At 39.0% G+C, this 19,466-nt stretch overlaps 1 long non-coding RNA gene across 1 annotated transcript; it reads left to right on the top strand.

Annotated features, from left to right (window-relative positions):
* Positions 1-46: 46 nt before the first annotated feature.
* On the top strand, positions 47-14,542 carry LOC125701447 (uncharacterized). Its single transcript, XR_007380244.1, has 3 exons — positions 47-504; positions 822-911; positions 13,176-14,542. It is a non-coding gene; the product is annotated as an uncharacterized LOC125701447 (long non-coding RNA).
* Positions 14,543-19,466: the final 4,924 nt, after the last annotated feature.

Below are 19,466 nucleotides of genomic sequence, written 5' to 3'. Positions count from 1 at the left end.
AATTAACACCTGCTGCTTCGTCACAGTTATCTCAGGAGCCCTCTTATTGCAGACTAGATGTTTTGTGTGAGACAAGTAACTTGTTAACAAAAGCAATCCAATTCATGTATATATATATATATATGAAATTATGTATCAGGGTTTAACCTGCAGTAGCATTTGTCAGGAGGGAATGAAACTTCATACTAATTTAGTGAAAATAGAACCTAATAATGTTCTGTGTTTCTCTTTTGGTGCTTAACTGATGGTCTTTGAGAGGAGGGGATGCAGGGAGGTGAGCCGTCAGCTGGAGCTGTCGTTTGGTTCTTCTGAGCATGGGATAATATTAAAAAACTTGCAGTATGGGGAAGCAAAGTGAGATGGGGGTTAAATGAACTGTCAGCTGTACAAAAAGTTTTAAGGTCAAGTATCCATTGAGATTTAGCGGTCATCTATGGAAAGTCTACGGCTTGTAGTTACGTACAGCAGTGTTTGTCAGCACATCACAAATGAAGTAAATAATAGGTAGGTACATAGGTAGTTTAAGGTGCATGTTTGAACGTGGTCAAGTCTAAGTAGGAAACGAGATGATTTGACCCACGCTCTTCTGTGTGGTTCTACAAATGCTGCCAGCAGCCTGAGACAGGGCAATGATGGAGGGCTGGGTGGATGTGCTGGGTGTTGCTGCTGGGTCTGTTTACAATGCTATAGCCTTGGAATGTTGTGTTGGTATGGGTAGAGGTCGTATTGCTCCCTGAAGTAATTAGAGAACCGAAGTGACTTAAACAGACTCCTCAATAAGTGGAAATGAGGTCACTGATCTACTGTGTTTCACAAAACAGCTCCATGAATGGTTGTGTTTCTGCAATCAAAACAACGAACGGAATGGAGACAGTGGAGGGTGATGCATGAGCCAGGATGAGCAACCAAGGGTAGGTGGACCTTTTTATCACACGAGATGTTGTATAAAGCAGTGATGGCTTTGCTTATGTCATTGTTGGTCTTCAAAAGCAGTTAAGCTTTTCTGGGAATTTTGTATGCCTACGCTGATGAAAATGTGAAAGCTTTTTATATTGGTTGTTCATGGAGAAATGTCCAAATTAGCATACAGTAGCTCTGCTAATCTTTGAAACTGCTTGGAAGGAGCAAACCTGTTCTCTTTCAGGCTTTAAGTGGGATTTTGCAAGTGTTGTTGATGAGCACCTCAACTTCCACTGAATGAACTGAGAGTGATTCTAGATCATATTTGTGCTCAGGTTCTGTAGGTGCAGGTATGAAGCTCCTTATGTTTGACAGTACACTAAAACAGCTGTTCTGTAATGTTCAGTTCTGGTTACAAGGCCAGCCCTAAGTCATGGGCCTAATTCCAGCATTAAATTATCAACTACACAGTTTTTATTGGCCTACTATTCTTGCCAGTAGAGATAAGAATCCTCTGCTTCTCATCAGACTTGGGGAGGAAAACAAAAGAAAGAGTTTTTTGTTGTTGTTGTTGTTGCAGAGGGTATTTTGAATGTTTTTATATTTTCTACTACATGAACTATAAACATAAATTGCTACTGTATGGTATTCAGTGCAGAGTTGTAATTAGATCTAAATCCTTGATCTCTTTAATAAGAGCTCTGCATTGTTTATGTTGGAGTTACCAGGAAAAAGTACAGCTGAGCATCTTCTCTGAGAATCATGAGATAAAAGCTATTGCTAGTTTACTATTTTACTACTCTGTGTGCATGTAAGGTAAGTGTAGGTAGAGGTTTGGGGATCAGCTAGCAGGACAGTTCCTGAGCAACTAATCTGCTTGTTTCCCTTTGAGGAGGTCTTCGCACCTTAAGGACTCTCCCAACTTTTGGTAGACTCAGGTGTGCGGTAACATGAAAGTGCTCAGAGATTCTTCAAACCCTGTCCTCCTCCTGTGCTGTTCTGACAGTGCACTTCATCATGAACTGCAGTAACTGTCACCATGAAAGGAACGATACAAATGATAAGGAAAGACTTTCTTTCCACTTTGTGAAAGTTATGAAAGTTTAGAGTTGAGGAGTAGAAGTTTACAACTGCTGTTTTCTATCTGAGAAATTCAGTGCAATATAGTAACGTGTAATGAAAAACACGTTAGTGATCTGAGGAGTTGTCTCAGGGCTGTGCCACCAGCTTGGATGTGACCAGTAAGCGCCATGTACTCCCAGTGTGGTGTGGCTGCTGCTGTACATCTGGTGGTTCTGTGGGGCAACTGTCAGTGTTCTGACTGGGCTGCTTGGCTGGAAGGTGCCAATAATCTATAAATAATCTGTGCAGATGTGAGATATGTGAGATACAGCAGCGAGGGAAAGAAGAATGCTGGTAGTCCTAAGGAAACCCACAGTGCTGTGTTCCAGCCTGTGCTCTATGGCTTTATTTGTTAAGGGCTGCACTTCTCACTATAAGCACTGCTGTCTTTGCATCCACCTGAAAACCTGAAAGGCATTATTTTCCTTCGTGCTTACCACTCCTCCTCTGAGGGGAAGCCTCTGAAGATGAAGATGGATGTTGAGGTGTATTTAAATCCATACATAAATCTACACTTATGCACTTGCATTGAAAATGTTTACCAAAAAAGTTGATTATTATTGGTAGTTCTGTACTTGTTGCCCCATGTTGCTTTTTACAGCACTGAGTATGGAAGTCAAATAGAAGAGATCAGTGAAAGACTCCAGCTATTTTTACAGTGTTTCTGGATAATACCTCAGATGTAGGCTGCTGAGTGGCAGACTGCTTTGTTAGGATGTGATTTGTTTTAAGTAAACTAAGTCCTATTGAGACCATGGACTCTGTCTTCATCCAAGAACAAAACCGAACCAACCAAACAAAACAAGCCCCAAACAGCAATGAAACAATAATTACAAATGCAACAAAAAAGAACCCTGCTGAAGTCTATCACATCAAGGAATATGTTAAGTAGAGTTCCTGGGTTACCATTTATGAGAGGAATCCGCGGTGTGCTGAGAATGATTGTATTTTGTAGCCAAATTAGAATGGTCATGATCTTACAGCGGCTGCAGTTATCCCATGGCTTTTTGAGTGGTGTCTGGCATTTCTATTATCCCAATTTAAAAATGTTTTCTGTCTGTAAAATGTCACAGCTACAGCTTTTTGCAGGTTTCTGTGCTTGAGAGGTATGAGCAATCTTAACTGATTTAGATACTTGTCAATAATTTCTGTTAAATTTGGGTTTGTGAAGATCCATTGCTTTTGTTTGTGCTGTAGCTGTTCCAGTTTGATATGTGTGCTTCCCAAAGTTATTTCTATGGTGCTGTGGGGGGTTTTTACACTGTCAAGTTTTTGGACTTCTTGGCATCAAAATCCTTGGTTTGGTTACCTCTGAGTTCTGCTCCGGTTGCAGAGGACTTGCAGGATGCTGCCTGTTACAATTGAAAAGATCACAGATTATGACCACCACTGCTACCCTTCTCTGAGTGAGCAGTTCTTGTAATGCCTACGTGCAACACATCCTGGATTTCTCCCCAGCTACGTGCTGGAGTACCTCAGCATAATGTCTATTACGGTAAAGCAAAGAAGACATAATTTAGAGTTTTGTTGCATTATATAAACTGAAATCAAACAGTTCACGGTTTTTGAAAGTATTTTTTCTCTCAGTAAGTGCGTGTTTCAAATCAGAAGAGTTGCCTTTTTTCTTTTTGCATGGAAGGCAGGGGGCCTGGGACATTTTAATAGCTTTCATATTCAACTCTGCAAATACATTATTGCAGCATAATAGTTTCTTTGCATGAGAATTGCTTAAATGATTCAAAATGGATTGAAAAATATATTTCAGGTTTTAATTTTATGCACAGAACATTAATGAGCAGTGCCCCTTAGAGACATACTGTCAGTTTAACATATTCACAATAATCTCAACACAGATGTTATTCCATTTAAATCCTTTTAGAGAGAAGAAACTAGCAATTTTTCCTTGGAGAACATCAGAAAATATATTATTGTTGAAATTGCATTTTGATCCCAGAGTGCTGTGTAAAATATCACTGCTAGGATGAATAAGTAGCACATTATTTCTGACGATAAGCCTGTAAAACTTTTCTGAGCCTTCCGTAAATTGTACAAACAAGTGGAAATTCTGTTAGTGCCGTGCAGTTCTGTTTCCCTTGAGGATGACTGTAGGTGATGATGGCTGTGAGCGTCTCATTGTGTTCCAATTTAAGAGGATATTTGTTTTTAGTTCAGAATTCTCCATTTGCAGCTCTAACACGGTGAAGTTGTCTCTACCAGACGTATTTTACTGCTCTTTCTCTGAGCACGTGCGTTAGAATACCTGCTCTTATGTATTTAGATGAACTTTCTGTTGGTGTTGGAAGCATTCATAATGTGCTTTATGTTCTGCAGTATGCCAGTGCTTGGTTTTTCTGCTTAATGTACTCACATTGTACTTTGTTCTCCTATATTTTGAAATATTATTTCTTGGGGTGACTCACAGCGATGGTTCTGCTATTTCCCCAGACTATCAAACCCCATCCAGGACTGCACAAATACAAGAATAATTCTTCATTTTGATAATGGGGTGCATAATGTGTCACCAGTTGTTCTTTTCTGGGGGGGGAGCAGTTAGGATGGTGGGGTGGGCGTGCGGTTGATCTGATTTCAGAGTCAGAACTAGATGTAGCAGTTTTGGCCGAGGCAATGTTCCAACCCTTTCCTTGTGAAGGGGCTGCAGCTCCTGCAGCCATTTTGTAGAGCCTGGCAGTAGTGATAAAGTTTGCAGTTTAGAACGCATGAAGATCAGTGTTTGAAGGCCGAAAGCTGTTCTGTGAGCCTTGATGCAGAACATTGCATGGGAGAAGGACTTGCTGAAACTTCAAGGCAGTGCAGTGGAATATTCTTTATGCAGCAGTGCTTATTTTGCATAAGCAGATAACTTGTGAAATAACAGCAGAGAGGAGAAAGGAGCAGCTAAGAGGAGAAACAACTGTTCACTTGATGATGCAAACTAGCTGCAGAGCTGTAAGCAAACAAGAACATCTCATAACATTTCTGAGTGCAACCGCTGAGTTTAAATAAAATATCTCTTATTTAAAGTTGAAAATGAACAAGATTCCACTTCAAATTTAAAGATAATTCACATAATGCTCCCACTAAATTTTTTAAACTACTAATGCATTTTTTATTGATTGAAGTTGTAAATGTAAAATTTTGACATGCACTTAAATATTAATGGAAACTCTTAGACACAGAAGTAAAAAATTGCTCTGTGATTTTTAAAGACCAAAGAATCTGGTAATTTCCCTCTTGTAGCTGGTTGATTGCAATGTGTTTTAATGATGTTAAGTAACATTTGCTTTGGGCTCACAAAATTACAGCAGTGGATAAATTTGCTTCTGTTGGTGCTTTGGATCTTTTGTTTACATGAATTTTAACTGTGTCCCTGGTAAGATTTGTGCAGCTTAGTCAGATGTGAAATCCACTAAGTGTAATTTAGTGACCATCACTGAAAAGATCATCATCTTTTTCAAAAAATATGACTGATATTAATGCCTGGAATGCTCTGTGCCCAGAGAATGAATTCAGTTTCTCAACGTAATACAAAGGAAAAGGAATGCACTCTGCAGCAATCTGGGTTGTTTGTTTTTTATAGTAGCTGTGGGAGGTCATGGGATTTAAAATATTTACACTGTCATACTTCTGAAATGCAGAGATCCCAGACATACTTGGTTGCATTCAGAAGACTCAATATTTAGACACATGCTCTATAAGTAATGTTGCCATAGTGAAGAATGATTGTACAGTGACTGTGGTAGAAAAACTAATGCATAAATCAATTTAGTATTGATAGTGGGGGAAACCAGGGTGGTGGTACTGAATTTAGGGTAGGATTTTGCTGCTTTTTTAGCTCTAAGTAATGTTTTTCTTTATGCACTTGTGTAAGTCTTTATTGTTACCAATAATTTTATTCAAGGTTTGGCAACTTTCTTTGGTCAGATTTGCAACTCCTTATGTAAACTGTTCCTGGAGCACAATGTGAATGGGTTCTTTTCTATAAGGATAATGACTGCCTGGGCAGGTGCTGCAACAAGAGAGAAGCAGCAAAAAGGTAAAAGATGAAGCATCTTCATGAAACTATAAGCTTTGGTTTCATAGCTGTTTGAGTAATCCAGGTTATGAAATGCAATTTAACACGTGCACCCCAAATAGAGGAAAGCAGCTTTATTTTCAGTAACAAGTTAAATAGAACCCACTCATGCAGGATTTCACATTCAAGTAATTGTGGAGGAGGGGGAATTACAAGAACAGAAAGAAAGTTTACTCTTCCTCTTCATAATGAAAGCAAATGTGTTTTTCTCCAGAATCTGCCAAGCCTGTGTTTTAATGATTTAACAGATGGAGTTGGCACATGTGAACCTGGAAGATGCATCTGTCTGATTTTTCCAGTCTGAGGATTTTTTAACTGCATTAATAGCACACACAGACGATGGTAAAATATCACCTCCCCAGGCTGCTTTGCTCTCCTAACACATAATGTCTTTTAAGAAAAAAACGTGATAGGAGAGTGGGGTGAGGAAGAGGCCAAAGAAATGAGGTTTTGCAAAGTTTAATATCTTCTGTCTTCACTACGCCAGGCTTTTAAACCTCTCACTTTGATGAATTTTGTGTGTGTGCCGTGGGGAAATGGAAATTCTGCTCTGGCACCCTTATCTGTGGTATCAGTTCAGTTAATTACTTGCTCTAAATAAGGGTCCTAATACCCTTTTGTTTATTTTAGGGTGTATTTCTTAACGCTCATCCAGCCTTTCTGCTGAAATGAAAGGTGTGGCTACCTGTCTAAAAAGCCTGGAGGCTATGGATTAAATACTTCTGTTGTGCGTAGGAGCTGACTAAAATTGCAAGTCTTCTGCAGACATCTCAGTGAGAAGTTCTCACTTCTAAGAAAAGTATTGTCCAAGGGCCTGATCAGTGGTGCTCAGGTAACACTTAGTAAGCTGTGCAGATGATTGCACTGCTGCTGAACACAAGCTCTTGCCAGGATGTGTCCAAAGGAGGACGATGAAGATGGTGATGTGCCTAGAGGACAAGGATACAGGAGTGGCTGGGAGGAGGCACTGGAGCTGAGGGAATGGCACCGAGCTGTGAGAGGGAGGGTCAGGCTGGGGGTTAGGAAAAGTTCTTAACCAGAGGGAGCTTGGGCCCTGGAAAGGGCTGCTGGATTTCAAGGAGTATTTGGACAAGGCTGTCAGATTTAGGGTTGGATTTCGGGTGGTGCTGTGTGGAGCCATGGATAGGGCACTGTGGTCCTTGTGGATCCCTTTCAATTCCAGATATTCCAGGATTCTATAGGATATGGTAGGGATTCTCATTCTGTTTCTAAGTAAAAATATGGTGGAATTGTTTTTCTGTCACAGGAAAGTAATAATCTTTTGAGCTGTCTGTGCCCTTTCTAAATATTCCGGGTGTTCAATACTGTGAGCACTGATGGTGACAAGGTACCTCAAAATGTCAATCATTGTTTTAAGACAAATATGCAAAACAGGACAAAAGGCTTTTGAATTCAGTTGTGTTTGGTTTGGGTGAAAGATGCAATAATATAAAGTTGCATTATCCTACCATATGGTTTATGCATCTGCAAACCACAGTAAATCAAACGTAAAGCCAACCTTCTGTGTCTTGTCTAGCCCCAGTTAGAAGTAGGTGGCTGCTTCTTTCTGAGGCTGAAATTTGAAGCACTGACATTGCACTTCTTGCAGAGACAGTATTTGCTGAAATGAGAATGACTTTCACTAACAGCTTTAGATGAAATTGAGAAATGACAGATTCTGGTTTCTAGGGCTGTGAAGTCAGAAGATTTGGCCTTATTGAAACCATTCATCATGCAGTTCTGGTGAGCAGTAATAAGACTTCTGAATTCTCAGGCAACTTATTGTCAATATGAAAGGTAATAAGGAAAATTTTCCTGTCTAAAGAGATATTTGACAATTTTTTAAAAGTTTGGAAAAGTTGAAATTAAGAAAGTGAAGAACTGTCAAAAACAAAGATCTGATTTTCCTTTACTGTACATTTTTCACAGCAGATATTTTGGTTGTCGATCTATGAATGTAACATACAAATATTTTTTTTTCCTAAACTGAGGATAAGTAATAATTAATCTATGATGGATTTAACTGCGTTGCAGTGCTTATGTCATTTATTCTGTGTGTATACAGGGATTTGTTTTGACAAAAACAATGATTCAGCAATGGTCTTGTCTTCATTTGAAGATCACCAAACTCAGTGAAATTACTGACATCCATAAAAACTGAATGAAATTCTCTTATAGTTAGGAAAAAAAATCTACAATTAGCTATGTGGATAAAATGAGCTATTAGTTCATTCTGTTATTATCTGCCACCCTTTGGAGGTGACGGTTTCCTTTGGGAATGAAAGCTCAGACAACCAGCTTCAAATACATTTGTAACTTCTGACTGAAGTTAGGTTGCAATTAGTGCTACTTTTGTATATCATAAAATAAAAAATAGGAGAGTTGCACGATGCTTTTGCATGGTTGTAAAACAAACAAACAAACAAAAAAAAGGCCTTGAGACACTGCAATATCAAACGTGTGCATTTCAGTAGCCTTAGTCTGATTTCTGCAGAAAATCAGGAATAGAATGGGTCTCTTTGCTTTTTTTTTTTTGTGATTCAGAGGCAAGTGCTGAGAAACTGGAAGCACTGGAGTCCCAGGAAGAAGAGAGTGCCAATTTTCTGCAAGCACAGGACATTGAAAATATCACTGCATTAACCATAGCAAATACCACCAGAACTGTTTGTTTTGATACCCTCGTGTATTTTAACAAATGGCTTCACAGTTTTAAGGTTTGATTAATCAGTTCACTGTGTTCTTTCTTCAGAAGAAAACGTGTTGCTGATATCCCTTGGCAGGGGAGACAAACGGGTTCTAGCTGAAATGATGAAGCATTCTTTAAATTATCAAAACAAAAATATGCCTTGACACTCTGCTCTTCTCTGCTGCTATTCCAACCAAATCTCAAAATTTGGTCTCAAAAGAGCAATGTGGCTCTTTTTTGTCATTGGCTGTGGTGACCATACTTCATCTGGATGAGGTTCTTCACGTTTGTGAGATGTGGCAGCACTTAGGTACCATTGCTCCTGCACTGCTCTCTACTTCCAAAGCTTTGAATATTGCAGCTCAAGTCAAGCAATAAGTAGAAAATAATATTGCTGAATATACATAAGCTATCTAAAAGCAAACAAAATCAAACACCGCACTCTATTCTCACTATAAGTTCTTCCCTTCCTGCTTCTGTTTTTCTTTCAAGTTTTCTGATTGGTATTTTTCTTTTTTAAAAAAGTGTTTTGTTTTTTTTTTTAATGATTTTATAAAACATTCTTTAAGGTAAAGACTTTGAAATGCAGCTATGAAAATCATATTCTCTTTGGGATTCAATCTAGTTGATAAACCAGGTCCTTCCAAAGCTCCCACACCGCATGTGAGAAGATCCCCTCATGCCATCCATCTCAAAAACAAAAAACCCACACGTGCCTTTTGGAGGACGAGTGCATTTTACTTCTCCAACTAATTCTGAAAAACAATTCAAGATTTTTTTTTTTTTTTGAGCTTTTATTTCCTTCTTCCATTATTTTTCTTCTGGGCGGTGATAAGTAGCGTAATTTGGTTTTTATTTTTGTTTCTTTGGTGACAGAGAGAGGAGACTTGTTCCTTTAAAGTAATTCTCACTTGATGTCCATTCCATACCAAGCTAGCTGAAACCTCTCTGGTTGCTCTAACAGTTGCAGAGCTGGTTACTGAACATTCCCATTATCTTAGACACCAGGCATTTTGATTCCTGTCGTAATGTTTCCATTATGATGTTAAGGAGCTAATGTGTGTGGTGCTGCTGGGCAGTCTTTTCTCTCCATGTGAATGTGTAGGTATACCAGAAACAGACAATTAAAAATTGCATTGAGCACTGCCTAGTAACTCCAGCTCAGCATCGCGTTTCGAACTTATAAACACGATAAGTGAACATTTGTAAGGCGTTGTGCTCATAGCTTCTAACTTCTAGAAACGGAATGGAAGTTAATATTGAAAGTGCCAGGGATCCAGACAATCCTGAGGCTACTTCAATACTGGTGTTTGTAATTACTGTTGGTTTTGACTGCCAAATTTCTTTGCACGTTTTTTCCCTTTCGGTTTCCTGTTTCCACTCGTGCAAATTGTAAGAGAATTCAGAGGGACTGGGAACCTGCTTTGGCACGGCTTGGGCTGGATAACCTGCAGAGGTCCCTTCCACCCCTTGTGATCCTGCAGTTCTGTGATTCTCTATCAGAGTATTTGTGCATATGGTGGTGGTGGTTGTTGTTGAGAAACTGTTTGTACTCGAGCGTGGATTTAGATTTTTTTAGTAATCTGTTTATCATTTTTTTTCCAAGGAATAGAACAGTTTGTGCGGAAAAAAGAAAAGGTTAGTGTGATTTTACAAACCATCAGTTATTTAACAAACCAATTAGAATGATGACTTGGCAAAACCTAGCTTAAAGTGAATTAGATTATGCCCCACGTATAGCCCACATGGTTGTTGATTTTAAATAGCTCAAATTAGCAAATTTTGATCCAAGAATTAAAATGTAAAAAGTAATAAAAATTGTTCAAACGGGAAAAATCAGAAAGGAAAAATAGTTCTAGATGAATTTTCTTATTTTCAGTTTCAAACCTGTGATAGAATTAATCTTTACTTGGTCTATCAAATGATTTCTTCTTGTAATCTTGAAAGAAAGGGAATGACACCAATGCACGATATCAATGTTTGTAAAGGCATTTTAAATCAGAGACAGTGTGGCTGGAAAAGCTGCTATGCTGGCTCATGTAAGATGCTAGTGGAGAAACGGGAGGGCCAGACTGACCTAAGCTATGGAGTCTTTCATGAATAATTTGAATCAGATTTGTCTTTTACTGTAATCAACAAACAAAAGAAAAGCATCAGCAAAGAGCTATAGTAATAAAGTATAATTGAAGTAAGACAAATGAACAACTCGTTTGTAATGACGGTGTTGGCTGCCATCTCTGTAGCACAAAACTCTCTGAGACAAATATTCTGCAGCATGAGTGTGACTGAGTGCCTTTAAGGAACAGAGCGTGCTAAATGACCTTTCATCACTTTAATCACTTGACTGGGTAGGAATATTTTTAATGAAGGTCAGACGACTGGAGAAATATCATAGCTGATGGTGTAAGTGGCAAATTCTTGACTGTTCTGTACTCTGTCTGATAAGGTTGTTTTTTTCCTCAAAGATGTTCTTTGCAATGAGTGTCTTTTAAAAATTATTATTTTGAAATAGAAGTTGACATTTTAGTGCAGTAATGGTAACAGTAGCCCAATAAACTATGTGATATGAGATGGTGCAGGCTGGTGAACCTTTAAAGCAGTGGTTGGTTTAAAAAAGATGAAATAAAATATCCTAATAATTTTAAGACATTCTCAGTATTGTTTTCATAATTCTGCTTTAATGCCTTTTATCCTGTTCCTGCTGTTTAAAATAAGTCACTGGAGTAACTACTGGTGATTCTAAAGGCTAGTTGTGGCCTTCATAATCTGGGTAAGAGAAAATGGAGTCAATTTGGCTGTATGCTGCTTTTTTTTTTTTAAGCTGTAGCATCTTTGCTAAATTTCCTTGTGAAGTGATGTCAGGAAATGACACCCAGACACATCCAGCTCCATGGGCTGCTCATCTCTCCATGATGTGCTTTTATTATTGACAACAGGGAGCTTCCTGGGTAACTTTTTTCCAGGCACAAATGTGGTGATGCTGTGGTCCCTACGTTTTGCTGTGGAAAAACAAAAGAAATGGCAAGCGCTGAAGGAATGAGTTGATAAACTTTAGGTAGATGACCTGTTGAAGAAAGGCTTGGAAAAAGGAGAAAGGAGAGAAGAGCTTAGAGGTTTGGCCTGACTTTGATTTAGATTTGTTCAGTGTAATCCTATGGGGAGTAAGCGATGGCTTACAGGAGTATTCTGAACTGAAGGAAGATGTGATATATTGAGATGATGCTAATTGTTTTGTTTGCAAGATTATTTGGGCACTGATGACCTTTGCTCTCTCTTTAACTATAGAATTTGAAAGTCAGTTTATTTAAGCGAGACAATATTGGTTTTGTTCTCTATTTTTGTTGTTGTTGTGTTGTTTCTTTTTAAACAAAGAAAAGCAGGAAATTGTTGACTACTGTCAAGAAGATGATAACCAAGAGTAAAAGAGGAATCACAGATTAAATATTCACGAGTAATGGATCCAAAGCAAGATGTCACTTAGCTTTCAGAGATGGTTGACCGGATTTTGTGCAGCTCTCAACTAGAAATGCTGCTGAGAAGCAGTGCTGAGAGCACGCTGTCTGTTGGTGCACCCTGTAACTCTGCCTTGTCTGGCAAAGGTCACAACTTCTGGATTTTTCCAGTTCTCTGATGCAGATGTGCTTGTAATTTGCTTACGGGATCCACTGTTGGTATTCTGGAGATTCTGTTTACGTTTACATTAGCTCATTTCACAAGATTACATTTATGCATACTCCTTTTGCTGTACCTTGAGTTCTTTATTGTTTTTTTTCCTAATTGCTCCAATGAAAGCAGTCTGCAGATGCATTAATATTAAATATCAGAAGACAGTTTTGTAAGTAGAGCATGCCTGCATCTGGTGAGCCTTGTTGGGAGGGTTGCATGGAAATAGGTTTATGCTGGAATTAAAAAATAGAACAGCCCGCCTTGTTTTGAACAGAGACAAATGAAACATTTGCATCCTTGGTAATTTGGATGCTGGCAAAGTGGCCTTGTTTCTCAGTCCTTTGACTTCAGACACTGTCATATAATTTTCACTCAGAAGAATATGTACAAAAGAAAAAGGAAAGCAAAGTATGTTTGTTGTTCCTTTACGTGTTCAGCAGGAAATCAGTGATTTGTTATTCAGACACATCACATTGTTGTGCTACAGGATGCAATGCCATGAAGTGATAGATCTTGAAAAATGAAAATGAAAAAATGCCTCTGTGGGACATTCACTCTCAGGGTGTTCATCTATCAGTTTGCATTGTGCCTTTCCAAGCCAAACCAGAGCAGCAGAAATTCCAACATCTGTGATGTGTGCTCTTCCTTTTCACAGATAAAATATAAACAGTTCCTAAGATGAAATGTGTCAGCTTTGTCATAGTGTCTTTAATATTTTGTGTTTCTCAGCACAGATGACTTGCTGTGTGACACTGGGATTTGAGCTTCAGAGGAACTTGTGCAAATGTTGCCCTTCAATTTCTGATGTGTAAATTCATTCCCTTTGCCTCACTTCTTATCCAGTAAGTTTTCCTATCAGTTGGAGATTTCAGCGGATGCAGACATACAATAACATTCAACCGGAGAAGTTGTACACATGGCCCTGGTGCAGAACCAGATGGAAGCAAGTGAATTTTACAGACTCAGCAGAAACCCATAAGACCTTGAAGTTCGCATACCTGGGCCTCCTGTTTGCACAAAGCTCAGCAGGATTTAGAGAAGTCTTTTTATTCTGAGTTTGTCATCTCATTTGGAAGTTTAATGACACTCATGAAACTGCCGCGATTATTCTAATTCACTGCATTTCCTTAGCAGCAGGTGAAGCAAAGGAAGGCAACAAAAAGAATTGTGGTAGGGGAACTTTTCTATGCCAAGAGATCTTCCTGTGTTCCTCCCATGACAACCTGCTTGCTGGTTTGCATTCCTGAGCCTCAAATATCACCCTAAGTGAGACATCTTTTGAAATCTGACCTCTTTATTCCATTTTTGCTCGTAACAGTTTGGTGAGGAGGCTAGGTCCACAACTGACTGTAGTTTCCAAGGAAAAAAAGCTAGAGGAAAATGCATTTCATGAATTTTCACCAACGGGGAAAAGCTCCCATGCAAACTACAGATGTTCTGATCCGGCAGAGGTTGTTCAGATTTTGGGGTGCTGCAAAAGACAAGCATGAAAAGAATACAAGAGAAAACAGTAAGAATGTAAATCTCACTTTTTATGAAATCTGCTTGATGATGATTGATAGAGTGAAGTTGAAAGTCCTTAATGCAAATTAAAATCAAGTCCTTAAAATGTGTTGGGTTTTTCAACTCGTTTTCTATTTCATTGCTAACTTTGAGTTTCTCTACACAAGTAAATGTAAGCTTTTTTTTCTGCTAAAAATTTTTCACTAGCATTTTTAAACTGGTTTTTACTTGTATTGCTGTAATGTCCAGCAACCTCTTAGCAGATTTGGATTGGGATTTTATTTTTCTAGATGCTTAATGAACGCAAAACATGCCAGCTTGTGTTCTAAAGAATTTACAGTGGCTGTAGGCACAACAAACTGACTGTATTTGAATATAGCCTGTGGAACCATTCTATCAGATCAAATATGAAATTATAGGAATGAAACTGTGTCTGTTCCTAGATTCCTACTTGATTAGAAACTGTTATGGATAAGCCTACACTGCACACTTCCTATTTAGATACCAAGCTGGTAGCAACACAGTGTGAAGTCTTTGTGATTATTTTTTTTTTGTACACTTGAGATTTTTCTCAAATTTCAACTTCTCGTACGTGACCATACAGTAGTTCCAGCTTCCCTTCTAAGCTAAGTTTCTAGCCATTATGGCTACTGAGAAAAGCTTGAAATTCCCTGTAAACAGAGAAATATTCCTTTGCTTTTGAAGAAAACAACCAAAAAAATTATTGCTCATCCTAAACATCATGTTTTTTTGAAAATCTCACTGTTTTGTTTATGAAGTTCTTCAGATTCAGAGGGAGTTTGTGGACACTGTGCAGAATTTTTCTGTATTGGTGCATCAGCGTGAGTGCTCAAACAGGCACGTAAATGGCGTGGAGGCCTTGACCTAGCTGCCTGCTCAGCAGTGAATCTTACCTGGACTGGTTGTTGTCCTGGAAGGTGGAAACAGCTGCTGTTGTTATGCCTTAAAAAGGAAAGTAACTTCAGAGAGTCAGATACTCCATCTTCTAAATAGAAAAGGACAGATGAAGGAATGGCAGATAGCTACAAATCACAGCCTGTGATTAATGTCTCCTGAGCTGCTTAAATAATTTTACAATTTTTACTAAATGCAGACTCCCAGTGCTTCATGGATGGGAACAGCATGTATTTTATTTTTATGCCCAGATCTCACTGAAAGTCAGCACCACCTGGCATAGATGCTGTCTTGAAGCTTTTCTTGATCAATTCATTCAAGGCTTCATTTTGCAGCTGCTACTGCAGTGGTCCTTTCTCAGGGTTCTCTGTCTGCAAACTGATTCTATCAAGACTGATAGTGAAGTGCAGAAGGTGGTGCTTTCAGAAGGAATGGGATGACTTTTCCTGGGAGGCTTGTCCTCAGTAGGATCTTGAAGAAGCAGAACCTAAAGGTTTTTTGGTTTTTTTTTTTTTCCCCCTTCCTTTTCCTTCCTTCTTGTTCTGTAGCCTTGAAAACAGTATTTGGGAGAGAATGATTGTACATACCCTTCTGGGTCTCCAGGGTGGAGTTGGTGTTGTTCTGAAAACAGTTGTGGTTGGCTTTGTGTTACAGGCTTGGCTTCATCTACAAAAATGATCTTTTCCTGAGGTAGCAGCTGGGACTGGGGGGTAAACACATCATGTGCTTCTTCTAATTGAGCTATTTTGTTTTTTTGGCTTGTTAGATGGTTTTTTTCCAATAGCCCTTTTACCATATGATTGCTTCCTAATCTCCGTGGCCAAACGAATGTGTTCAGCTGGGTGTCATCTTCTGTTATCATATGTAACAGCTGTGTCACTGGAATAAGCTGATGGTGTTTTGATAACATATATGCCCTTTCAGATCTCACCTGAAGGCTGAGCAAATAAATGACATGAGCAGTTTTATCTGATCCAACCTAACAGTTCAACACCAAGCGGACTGTCTACTGAATTATCAGTTTGTGCTGCTGTGTTGCAGCTGTTTTCCAAACAACCACGTGAACAACGATGGGTCTTAAATTCTGCCTTCAGTCACAGCCCAACTGCTGTTAAGGAAAAAGAAATGAGTCAAATGTCAAGGCTAAATTGAGATGAAGGAGGTCTTTGGGTGAATGACAATGCTGTTCTGACTACCTGAGGAGGGAAGATAGAAGTGTGCCTACATGCACGCGTTAGCTTGACGATTTGCTTTTTTGATCTGTGTGGTGTTTCTGAGGGAATCTTCAGTTCTCCTAGGAAACCATTAATAGGCTAATTGAAATGCTGCTTGTATGTTTAAAAGAAAGCAGTGAAATGCTATGGTAAATGCTTAAAGCCTTTCCAAAAATTATATGAAATTCTTACTGTGAAATACAGTACCATATATATATATAAACACTTCAACCAGTGCGTGGTTTAAACTGTAGATATTTCCACATTCAACAGATTTTCTTTGTGTTTTAAACTGAATATTTTAATGGTCCTATGATGATGATGCCCAGGAAGATGAGGGTATATGTGGGACTCAGTCCCAGAGTGGTGACATTTTTTGTAGGAAGATTTTAGCAATGGGAGTTCTATTCTCCTTTTTAGAAAGCAAATGGTTTACAGAATAGTTGCTTTCGCTGCTAGTATATTCTAGTCAATTGAGATACTGTTTTGTCTTCTCTTTGAATGAGAACATGGAACTAATAATCTATTAAATCTCTATGCAGCTCCCTCTCTGAATGTTTTAATCATTCACACCAAGCAGCCAAATTGCCAAATTCTCTAGTGCGTGTGTATGCTGTATTGAAAGATAATGGATGCATGTGTTGGAACTAAATCTGGCCCACAGTCAGGGAACTTGACTGAAGGGGCTGATTCTTCTAAGCAATAATTGAAAAATACTGCTAACAATAGTCTGATATAAACTTGTCCTCATTGTTGTACAGGATCTTAAAGGCTCAGCTCTGTGTGTTAAATGCAGAGCGTCTCACTGACTTCAATAAACACTGGATGAAGCTTGAATTAGTTTCTTTGTCTCTATGCTTTTTACACCATCCCTTTTTTTTCTCAGTTACTTCAGATATCCAATAATTTTTATGCAACAATCATAAATTCATTTCTGCTCTTACTTTATCCCACTCCAAAATGTAATTTCTCAACATTTCAAGCAGTTGCACAGATTATTGCTGCCCCTACATACTGTTTTCTCTGTGAAAATTAAAAACATTCTTTTTATGTTCCCTTGCATTTCCTTTGTGTCTCACTTTTACTATGGGAATGCATAGTCTAGTTTGACTCAGTTCTACATACATTTGTGTGGATGTCTGTAGCAGCAACACTGAGTCAGGGCCTGAAGCAGTGGTGGAGCACCTGGTGGGAAGGCAGGGACAACCCAGGGGAGCTCAGGTGTAAGCAGTGCATCTGAGTGATAAAAGGGCTGGAGCCAGGATCCACCCCTTCCAGCCCTCATTTAAGGGTTGGCAATGGAGGAGAGGGGGTCTTGCTGGAGGTCCTTGTGTACCTGAGACCTTCTAAAGGTAAGGGGATATTTTTCTTTATTTCTTTGCCCGTGGTTGTTGTATTTGAGCAAATCCTCACTTGCTGCAGTCTAGGACCTTGCTACTCTGCCCCATTGCTGTGCTTTCCATTGTGTTATAATGCCCAAACAAGCTGGTGAGTTATTTGCCTCACAGTAGAATGAGGTTCTTGCTCTGGTGTGAGAGAGCCGGAAGCTATATGAACATGTGAAGTAACAGATATGTCTCACCAGCACTTCTTAACTCTAGCTATGCTCATACAGTGCTAGCAAGCTCATAATTTGTGTAGAATTTGCTGGTACGTCAGTTCTCTAGAACTGTTGCTGAGTATTTGTTTTGTTGGTTTGTGAGTGTATCGGGCAGTTAGAGAGGTGAAACACAGACGCTTAGCTAGCCCAACCTGTGTTGTTGTCCTTCTGTACTTATCTCTATTAGTGACTGAGTGACCTTGCCTTTATTATCTATCCTGCCAATGACAAAAAATGCTCAAGTCCCCAGACTAGGGCCTGGAATAGATAAGAGGAAGGTATGGAATATTTTTTTTTTTTTGCTTTTTAGAAATTCAGATGAAATGAAATGACTTACTTGAATTCATGCACGGTATTTCCGGCAGAGGCAAGATGACTTTTCAAATATAAGAAAATATTTCTTCATTTATGTCCACAAGGACTAGATTTCAAAACTATGCTTGATTTACTATTTAAAACTGCTTGTGTATTCTGATATGCCACAGTAAGATGTGATCATTTGGAAATTACTTTCACACATTAAAAACTATAGTTACGGTAAAGCAGGTAGCTCCCAGATATTCTGAGCATGTTCCAAGGCAGTTCTGTGAGGTGCTATCAGGCTTTCAGCTGACGTGCCACCATAAGCAAATGTAAATGAATTGATAAGTGATAGCAGCTGAGGATATTATGTGGCATGATAGATGAGGCTGGCTCCAACCAATTTGAGAACAGTGTTTCATTTATTTTCTTTCTCTTTTTAATTTTCACGACTAACATTTTTATTTTCTAGACTCAAGCAAGTCAGCAAACAGAACTTAATGTGTGCTAAACTGAGATGCTGGACATATTGTCACTTTTTTAAAAGGCTAGGAAAATGTATGTGCTTAACTATTAAATGTAGAATATTTCCAGTGTTTGGAAACTGCTTATTTTGATAAATACTGAGGCACATTCTTGGCTGATTGCTACTCAGTGTAGCTCCTTGGGAACAGGAGTGTCTGCCCAGCAGAGGAGCTGGCACAGCAGTGTCTGTCACAGAATATCATCCAAAGTCCTTGGGAAAATGAAGGCTGTTTTTTTGTTTTTGGAGGCCAGTGAATCTGCGGAACCGTGCCTGGACTCAGTCATAGCAAACAGTCATCATTAGTGGAGGGCTGTCTGGACCAGAATGGTCAGGACCCGTTCCGAGTGGTGTAAAGGCTCAGCTGCACTGCAGAGAGCGAGCTGGGGTTTGTTGCTGCTCTGATGGGCTGAAGCAGAAGTAGCTGAGTAGCAAGATGGAGCAATCTTGAGCCTACTTTGAAAATTAGTGCGTTTATTTTCTCGGGAATTAGGGATATCTGCTTGATGGCTTGAAAATAGAAGCATGTTTCAATGAAATTGGGTCTGTTTTCTCCTACAGATGGTGCTATTTTCACAGAAAAAGTCTTAAAAGTTTAAATGTCAAATAACTTCAGTGCAAATTCATTTTCAGCCCACAGGAAAGCAAAACAACAGGGAGTTGCAAGGCCTATTAAGCAAAGTATGAAACAGTACTGCTGTGGAAGTGGTTGAAAATCAATATGCACTTCACAGTAAACTCCTCAGAACTGTTCCTCTTCATTTTGCTCAATCTGAGCTATGGCAAGTTGTCACGTAAATCGCAGCAATCTATTTGAGTACTCCTGTGAGTACTTGAGTCTGCTAAGGGTGTACACATATGAGCAAGTGAAAAATGTATCTTCCGGAACTTATATCCAAGAACATACATGGAGATGTATTTTATCCATTCCTTCTTCCTCCATCTCTCATTTTTTAATTGCGTTT

This window comes from Lagopus muta, chromosome 16 (assembly GCF_023343835.1).
Source record: "Lagopus muta isolate bLagMut1 chromosome 16, bLagMut1 primary, whole genome shotgun sequence".
Lineage (NCBI taxonomy): Eukaryota > Metazoa > Chordata > Aves > Galliformes > Phasianidae > Lagopus > Lagopus muta.
This window is presented reverse-complemented; position numbering and strand designations above follow the sequence as displayed.